Below are 9,702 nucleotides of genomic sequence, written 5' to 3'. Positions count from 1 at the left end.
TTGTCATCTGCTTTTTGGGGATAATCAACAGTCTCGGAGCCAGAAGCTAGTTCTGAAACAAGTGAAGAAACGGGAGTCCCTGCAGAGAGTCGACTAAATTCAAACTGGATTGGAATTGGATTGGACGGATTGTCAGACTGAAAGGCTTCTCTGTCGACCTCAAAGCAGATGTGAGTCTGAAGCAGTGGAAACAGCAGAGTAATGGAGAAAAAAACATTACGGTGTTAAGACGGAGAACGAATGGACTCCGCAGAGCAACCCACTTCAGCAGCAGCAGGAGGAGCGCCACTGTGTTTCCTCACTCGTCGACTCATTCAGCTTTCTGAAAAATATTCAAGTAAAGCAAAAGAAATTATCAAAATGTGCCCTTCGTAAAGAATCAAAAGTAAAACAACGTACTCTAGAAAAAAAAAGCGTCTTGAAGACTATTAAGTATACTATTGATGCATTCGTTTGACATGTTACAGTTGTAGCCATCTAGATGTAGCACATTTATTTAATCTAACAAAGCATGAAATTGTTTGAGCTATTAAAAGCATATTTGCAGTCAAAGGTTCCTTTGTGTAAAGCGCGCGCACACACACACACACACACACACTATATGTCTCTGATCTGATTTTACATTGTGGCTGGTGGTCTCTAGTTTTTGATTCATTTTCTCAATCATTTATTTTCCTCCCTTTTTTGATGTTGCCGTAAAATCAATCTCCTGATGTGGACCTGATGTAAAATTGGGAGTGATATCCTCATGGCATGGAGATAATTCTTCTTCCAGAAGAAATTCACTTAATGTAATTAGTCTTTTGGGTTTTTTCTCTTGTATCCTGTCAGTGCAGCCATTTGGAATCAGTGCTCAGTCTTGCTGGCTTCCTGGCCTTCAGGCTTTCTCCAATGACTTTTTCTGAGTGGGATCTCCACTCAGTGTTCTGGGCCAGAAGTGTATTCTCACTGGCTTTCATGATGAATACAAATTGGCTTCATCTATTCCTAGTAGAGTTTGGTAATGTAGCATAATCAGCTCTCAGATTCTAGGGCAATGCTTTCGGCCACAGGCATTTTCCTCTATCAATATTAATTTGTGTGCATGCGGATGCCAAATGACCACCCGACTAGACCATTGTGAGACTGTGTGACCTTGTGTGTGGAGGAGGAGGAGGGTTGTTCATGTCACGACGGCTTCACTCGCTATAGAGTGTCATATTTTCCATAAAAAAATTGCTCCTGTAGCTGTGTCTACAGTGTGTGAATGTGTGTGAATGTTAGTTACTGCTGATTGACCGGTGGAACCTTAGCCCCTCCCATCACTGTAGGAATGGGTGAATGATGACATGATCGTACAACTGGATTTAAAGGATTTTAAAGTTTAGGGAACATGATTAATATGCTTCATTTCTCTTTTATCCCCAGTAGGCAAACGGGGAGAAAATGAATCAGTCTGGTGCAGAGGGCTTTATTTTGATCGTTTCTTTTTGATTTCCTCTTCTGCCTGGGTGATTGCCCCGATATGACTAAGGTGGTACCTGCTGCTTCAGTGATGGATGTTTGACAGGTGTGTTAGCTGTCGTCCTCCTGCTCTTCATCCGTATACTCTTTTTTCTTCATCCTATTAAGAGGGTTTGTAACCACCCGGGTGCCTATACAATACAGGCTTTTGTGTAACACTCAAGGATTTCAATGTATGATTCCGCTGCAGTTGAGTGTCCTTCATATTAATGATCAGATATGGCCTAATAAATACGCTACAACCACACCCTGGCCTATACACTCACGCTTAATCTAACTTTATATAGTCATCTGTGTAGAACCTCCAATATTCCAGATTATTGGTTCTGTTATGTTCTGTCCCACATCATTTTCATACCTCGTCTTCTAATACATAGGACATACAAAGCCTACAAACAGGGTTTAATTCCAAACATCAATACATCCAATGGAATTGATTTGTGTTCTCACATCATCAACTCCCCCTCTCCTTCATTTAGGATAGCCTATTTCTTGAGCATTTTGCAAAGTCAGACACCGCGAGAGGAAAGAGGACGGACGGACGGACGGACGGACCGCTGGAGGCAGTCGAGCTACAGTCCGGCTCTCGTTTGGGGGAACTCGGGCTGATGTTAGCGGCTGGAGAGTAGAGAGCTGCAGGGTGGGCATGACATGTGAGCCAAGTCTGCACAGATACAACAAATAGCCAAAGTATGTCTGCGGCATGGGCGGGTCGATGCTCTGAGATTTGACATACACAGGTGAATGAGAGCACAGCTGCAGAATCCCCCTCCCCCCCCCGCGGTGAGAGGAGACCGACACGGCAGCTGTAGCTCTCCGTGCCTGCTTCACCCCGCTTCATTCGGGCTGGCGTCAAGGTGCAGCAGGCGGGAGAGGGACGGAGGAAGAGCCGCTGTTTAATTAACTGTCCGACGAGACGTTGAGCCGCAGACTCACCCCACGGCTTTGCTGAGTGACCGCAGAGAGACTAGTGGGGAGGTGGGGAGGGGGGAGAAGAGAGGACACGATGTCAAAGGCGAGAGGAAAAGGTAAGGGCACACTGCGCGTGGAGTCTCGTGCTAACAGGTAGACAGCGCCGCGTCTCGTGTTGGATGTTGGTGCGCGCGCGCGCACAGCCGCTTGCTGCATGTTTGGAGGCAAATCTGTAGGAATGTGGTCTGAAAACGGAGCTCTGTGTGTCTAACGGCGCGGTCCGGTGGACTGTCCTCCTGTCTGTCCTCTTGTCCGTCTGTCTGTCCGTCTGTCTGTCTGTCCTCCTGCCTGTCCGTCTGTCTCGAGCGTCCAGTGTTGCATCGAAATGTGTGACCCGTCACATTCTGTGACGCTGCAGTGTCAAAATACTAAAAAGGGTAACAGCTGACACACATTACGATTCACGGATGTGAGCGTATTTTGTAAAGTGAGGGTGGGAAAAAAACTTTTGATGAAATCCCCAATTAGGTCACAGCATACAAGAGACAGCGCACACTGCCTGCTGCTCTACTTCACAACATCTCAATAAACATCCTGGACCAGGTTAAAGCGGTGCGTTGCGAATAACAGCAGGCAGCTTCTCATGCAGCTTATTTGATTGTTAATTGGACACAAGGTGTGTGGACAGTGTTTACAGGGCAGCAGGCCTCTAGGGATTGTGCCATTTCGGGAGAATACAAGCTTTATTGTTGCCCATTCCACAGTAGTTTGGCCATAAAATGATGCTTGCTCAAAGAAAGGATATCCAATAGATGAAATTCAAAGCAGTGCGATTTTTAGAATGGAGGTGATGTGGATAAGATTGAACAACTACACCGTTTTACTGTTCCGTTAATGTAAAAACCTGATAATCATGCTGAGGGCAGCATGAGTCCGGCTTTTCTTTAGTCCGGGGTCTATTTCCTTGTGACGTCAAGCATCTCTGCCCAGCTGAAGTGCCTTTGAGCAAGTCACTAAATCTCTCAGCGCTTCAGGCTTGCTGTTTGCATGTGGGGTTTGTGATCCGATCTTTTCCAACAAGTCAAGGGCAGAAGGAGAATTTCCCTGTAGAGATGAATAAAATATCAGATCACTCTCAGCACGAGTGACGATAAGTGTCACAATGGAGAGGGGATTTTATTCAGTAAGGTTAAGGCTTTAACATATAGCTGTCTCTGAAGTAACATCCTCACTTGATACGGGGGTGCACTGCCGTACGAAGTGGAAAGTCTCTCAAATGGAATATAGATAATAACATATTTGCCTCTCGTCAAGAAGTTGTGCCGGGCTGAGATCAGGAGTTGCACCAACCTCCACTTAAATCTCCACTTTCGACAGAATGTATTTTCTATATCTGGATTTATCTTGAGTCCTTTTTTTAAAAAAACATTCTGAGGCCAACAATTGTATCCGTGCGCAATGGTTTTTCAAGTTTTGAAATGGAGTTATGAGGATGTGAACAAAGACTGGCAGCACAGTAGATTCAACATAAGGCATTAATAAAATACCTTGTTTGTGATACAACACATTCTGACACTGAAGCACAATTGTAGAGTTTGTTCCACGCTAGAAATCAAGCAAGTAGCAATTTTTTGGAGACAGTCTCACAACACAAAGTTGGTTCTTTGAATGCATGGAAGAATATTAAGCTGCAACTGGATGGCCTCTCCAGTGAAAAAGTGAAATTCACTCACTAATGGAAACTACTCTGTGAATCCGTTACATCATTTCAGACCAGCGCCAGCACGCCGGTGGTAGATTGAAAGCAATGTGCAGTGTGTGTGGGTTTACTGGTTGTGCATTCATGTTTCAAGCATGCAGTGTTTCTGTTTTCATCAAACATCGCTTGTCCTCAGCTCACGGTATAACTTGTGAAGTAGAGCGGTTCTCAGAGACACTGTTCTTCCATGTCGACATGTACATGGACAGCGCAGGCTTTTTAAATTTAAAGACTCTCACTTATCTACGCAGATCTTATCTTTGTCATTTTCAATTATTAGAGGGCTGCAAGGGATTCCATACTTCTTAATTCTAGTTTAAACGTTTTCTCTTGACTCGCATGAGAGCTAAATCTGCATTATTATATGATGAAATATAAGGCAGGGATAGTATAGTGGCGCTGGAGACATTTTTTCATCTTTAAAGTATGTCAACGAGCATTTATGGAGCATCTAAGCTTTACAGTTTACTGCAGCTTTTCTCAGCTTCTGCAGAAACGATGGCCTTGTACCCAGTTTCACCAACTGTCTATTAAACCAGAGGAGAGACACCAGTTTTAATCATTCAAATATTGAAAAATAATTCAAGGAGTAATAAGGGTTGAGGAATTATAGGGGTTGTGCTGAGTAAAGTGTCAGTCCTCATAACCAAGCAGGTGTGACTCGGACATAGCCATTTTTGTTTTCAATCAATTGGTTGTTTCACCTTTCATCTCAACAACTATTGGTTGGATTGCTATGACATGTTGTCCAGACATGTTTTGCCCCCAGATGTTAATGTCTTCCTTGATCCCCTTGATTTAGCACTACCACAAGGTCAGTATTTTGATTCATACTGTGAAATGTCTCCACGGATTGGTATGCACTACAAATATTCCTGGTTCCCAGATGATGTCTGTCAATGACTTTGGTGGTTCGTAATCCCTGGTTTGGACCTAGCGCCATCATGAGGTTGAGTTGTGTGGTTTGTGAAAAATGAATTGCCATGAAATTTGGTGCACACAGTCATGTTCCCCTGAAGATGAATTGTAGTCCTTTTAGGTGATGCCTTTTAAGGTCCTATGTGTAAGATTCCAGACGGTCTATTGACAGAAAACTGTTTTTATTAGTATGTAATCCCCTGAAACTAAGAATCCTTTCATAAGCCATGTTGCACCTCCATTTTTCTACAGTAGCCCAGAATGGACAAAATAAACACTGGCTGTAGAGGGAGCCCTTTTGCGTTTTTACGTTACATGAAAGATACCGTAGCTCACCGACTCGCTTGTATTGTAAGTCGCTTTGGATAAAAGCATCAGCTAAATGACATGTAATGTAATGTAATGTAAAGGGAGGTTACCATCTGCATTCTCACCACTAGATGCAAATGAGTCCTACACACTGGTCATTTAACGTTTCATCTAGCATCAGGATCTGGACAATGTTTAATTTGTTTGACACTTTGGTTTATGACCAAAAAACCTGTAAAACTAATTTGCATCAGCCTCAGATGTGCTTTCTGTTTATTAGTTGACCATAATAACGTGCTTTAGCATTTTGCTCAAAGCGCCACTGTGACTAGTACGACCTCACATGGCTGCTAGCACGGCTGTAGACTCTTAATGTTGTTGCATACACGTTTGCAGATGACTATTGGCTATTAGCCATTTAAAAAATGTTGTTTTTCTTCTTTTTTAAACTTTCTCTAGGGAAATAAAGATGCTCAGTTCCAGCTGAGTTTTGAAGGTCTTATGCTGCCAAATGTCCCAAATGTTTTGATTGTCAGTCATCTTTGTCATTCTTCTCTCGAACTGATCCCTATTGTTTGTCCTCCCTAAGATTTTATGAACCATTTCCGTGCTCCGTGTGCGATAGCATTTTGTATTTGTCATATGTGATGAAATGGAATTGGTCCACGGTGTTTTTTTATTTATTATTTGCTGTCCAAATAGAATACATGGGGAGCCTACCTGCTGTTTTGCTGAGATTCAGTGTTGTGCTAAAAATAGAGCTGAAGGATGCTGATAAACAGTCTCTCGCTCTCTCTTTATCTCTGCTTCTTTCTCCGTCTCTGTGAATATTGAATGTTTGGCAGCATTTTTAATGTTGGATCTGTCATGTTCGCCACGTTGTTCTGGGAATATAGACTGCTGGCACGTTTTCTGCAAAAAAATATTTTATTTGATTGCCCAAATCCAGCTCAGCCACTCAGTTTAAGATGTGATACACTTCATATATTACATTATACCATTATATGTGTTGGGGTTGTTGTCCTGGCAAATGGCTCAAAAAGCAGCGCACAATTTTCTCTGAATTCTACAGAGGTGAGTGATAATGCATTCAGCCCGTGACCTCTGTTATTGTATTTGATCATACAAAACAGTGCTAATTTACATTTAATAGGTGTTTGTCATGGGGAGGCACACTGGGCCTCTGTCTCCTCGTTGTTTGTCACTGCCAAATGTAGAGCGTGAGGCAGACACTATGTTTCCTCCTTTAGTGAATCACAGGTTTCTGGCTGCGTCGGAGCTCTCGGGCTCTCTAATGCTACTATTAACAAACACGTTAACTTTAAAATCTACTAGTTTGGAGTAGATGTTTTTGGTAGGTTCATACCAATTTGGGTTTCAGCTAATTTACGTTGGTGATTAATTGGAAGCACCTGTCAGTTGAATTGTTAATCACAAATTGTTGTAGAATTTACTTTTTAAAATCTACAATGTCTTTTGTAGAGCTGAAATCATTAGTTAATTAAGTGATTAGTCGATCCAGAGAAATTTAATGGGAAGCTATTTTGATAATCAATTTACTGTGTAAATCATCTTTCAAGCAACATTCCCAAAATAATTCAGTGGATCCGCCCTCAATTGTGAACACTTGCCAGTTTTTGAGCTGAGGTGAACTTTGGGTTTTTGACTTGTCAACCATAAATAACCATAACAATTTTTTTTTTCCGACAGCCAAGTTTACGGTAATAGTTCACTCTCAGCACTCATAGGGTCATTTTGGGAGCAGTTCTTTGTAAAAATAGAGCAAAAAGACAAGTGCATTTTGGACTCTCATTCACCAGCTCAGAAACTAATGAATGTGAATGTTCTGCTTGTCGGAAGATAAGAATGATTAAATGAGTGGGAAAAACAACAATGCTTTTAGGCCAACTTGTTTCCTAATTCATAATCAAAGACTTAAATCATGGATAACAATTACAGTTGGGATTATAGTTAGTTTGTGATCTCCTCACCAACCAGCTGTAATTAAGTGTCTGCCTCTTCACCCAGTGAACAACTCATTTAAAATCATAAGAACATGCCGCTTATAATGTAATCCCTTCACATGCATTCGTCCTCAGGCTGAAAAGACAGTGTGTGATGTGTGGTCCTCGTTGCATCAGAAGTGGAGAGTGTGCAGGCGTAGCCGTCCATTACGAGTTGATCTGCGTAGCTGCACTGCAGATAAATAGCATCCAGAGGGACAATGTCTGGAAGGTGTGTTTGTGAACGATACATTTTTGAGGAGCAATCAAGCTCTCTGATTTCTCTCATTGGCTGTAGAGATTGATTTGAACTTTGTGCTAAAATGAGGATTAATTGAATTAGAGGACAGGCTATTAATAGCTATTTCCAGCTCGCAGAGGACCAGGCAGACTTTTCTTTTGTGTGTACTGTCTGTGAACCAATGTGTGTTCACTGTGGCAGGACACACACACACACACACACACACAGAGAATCACAGGCTTTTTCCTTCACGACTCGTCAGGTCCATGTGATTTTCATACTCTGCTTGGCCATGTTGCATGTTTAAATGAGGGGCAGAGGCACTTCTCATTTGCTCCCGTTTCTCACATGCGCAGAAGCGAAACCGTGTTATATTTCCTCTTGACACGGTAGACATCGCACTCTGATGTTGTGGATTGTCATGGAGTTCAGGAAGGAAGACTCTCTACACCACGGGTCATTTATAAGTATCTCAGTCAATTCTCCCAGCGATTACACTATCAGCTGATATTGGGGGGGCGTTTAAGAAACCAACCAGATGCGGCACTATGTCTCTAAGCCAATTATATTGTTGCTGTCAAACTTTAAAGGGGTTCTCTGCTCTGCTGCTGTCAGTTTTCATTTCAGCTCAAAACCGAATGCGACCCTCCTCCACCACAGGCACCTCCAGCCAGCTTTCAGTCATCGTCATCATCGGATTGCAGCAACTCCTTTCTTCACCACCACCAGTGTCTGGCCTCCAGGGGGGATACTGCTGGGGCAGAACTCTGCATCATGGCCCCTTGATTATCCTGGTTTAGGATGGAGTCCAATCGCCTAAGACTTTGCACTATTCCAATGTTATACAGATGTAATAAATGTATTGTTTAATTCGGAACGAGTCTCTCCTGATTGAACAATGTTCATTCAGAAGTGGTTATCATCGTCAGAGAGCCCCACTGCACTTCCTCTCTGCGTGACGGCAGCCGTTGCCATCGCTTATGACCCGGTAGATCTTTTGGGTGCAGTTACTTGCTTAGAGTTGAGAGAGAGAGAGTGAATATGAAAGGCTGCTAATTACAACATTTGGAGATTGGCACTCGTTTAGCTTACATACCATCTGGGTTGGAGAGGAGAGAGGGAAATGAGAGATAAAGCTCCGGCAAGGAGACATTCTTTGAGGATAGAAACTGATTAAAAACTGAATCCTCCTATGAGGCCGTCGACACTGAGGGCTCGCTCATTATCCTCCAATCCAGAGAACTCTATGATAACTTTCTTCAATCTCACGATGAAGCAGTTTCACATTCAAAGCTGGAATCTTTTTATCTTTCATGGACAGATCTGGACTTTTTCTTTTTCTGGCTGAAATTAATCTATTGGTTTGTACACTTTTGTAAGACGTCACCTGACATCAATATTTTAGACTGAGACTGTAGCGAATGCTTTGATGCTTCAGCCTTTGCCCCCTGACATCAGGTTCTAAACAGGAACCGATAAGACCTAAATAGCTCACGGAGTAAGTTACTGGGTGAGATATCTACGCAGATGAGCAGCGTAGCAGACCTCCTCTGAGTCGTGCTTTACTGACACACAATGACTCCGGCTCAGCACAGCGGGAGGCACGCATCAGAAGAAAAAGATTCAAGATGTGGCTTCAATTTACTCTGATAACTCGTCACAAATAGGCAAGGCAAGTTTATTTATAGAGCACAATTCGTACACAAGGCAATTCAAAGTGCTTTACTGCTACAAAAAATTACAAAAAGACAAATAAAATCATTCCATAAAAATAATCATTAATTATATTAAAAGCGAAGAGTGCAGATAAAATACTTTCAGTTGTCAAATAGAACTTTTCAGCCTGGATTTAAACATTGAGTTGAGGCCTGTCTTACATCTTCTGGAAGACTGTTCCAGATTTTAGCATAAAAGTGAAACACCGTTTAGTCCTGACTCTGGGCACCAGCAGGAGACCACTCCCTGAGCTTCTCAGAGCCCGAGATGGTTCATATGGCTCTAACATGTCACACATGTACTTCGGTGCTAGACCATGAAGAGATTTGTACACAAGCAGA

Source organism: Cyclopterus lumpus, chromosome 13 (assembly GCF_009769545.1).
Source record: "Cyclopterus lumpus isolate fCycLum1 chromosome 13, fCycLum1.pri, whole genome shotgun sequence".
Lineage (NCBI taxonomy): Eukaryota > Metazoa > Chordata > Actinopteri > Perciformes > Cyclopteridae > Cyclopterus > Cyclopterus lumpus.
The sequence above is the reverse complement of the archived record's forward strand: the minus strand, read 5'-3'. Positions refer to the sequence as shown.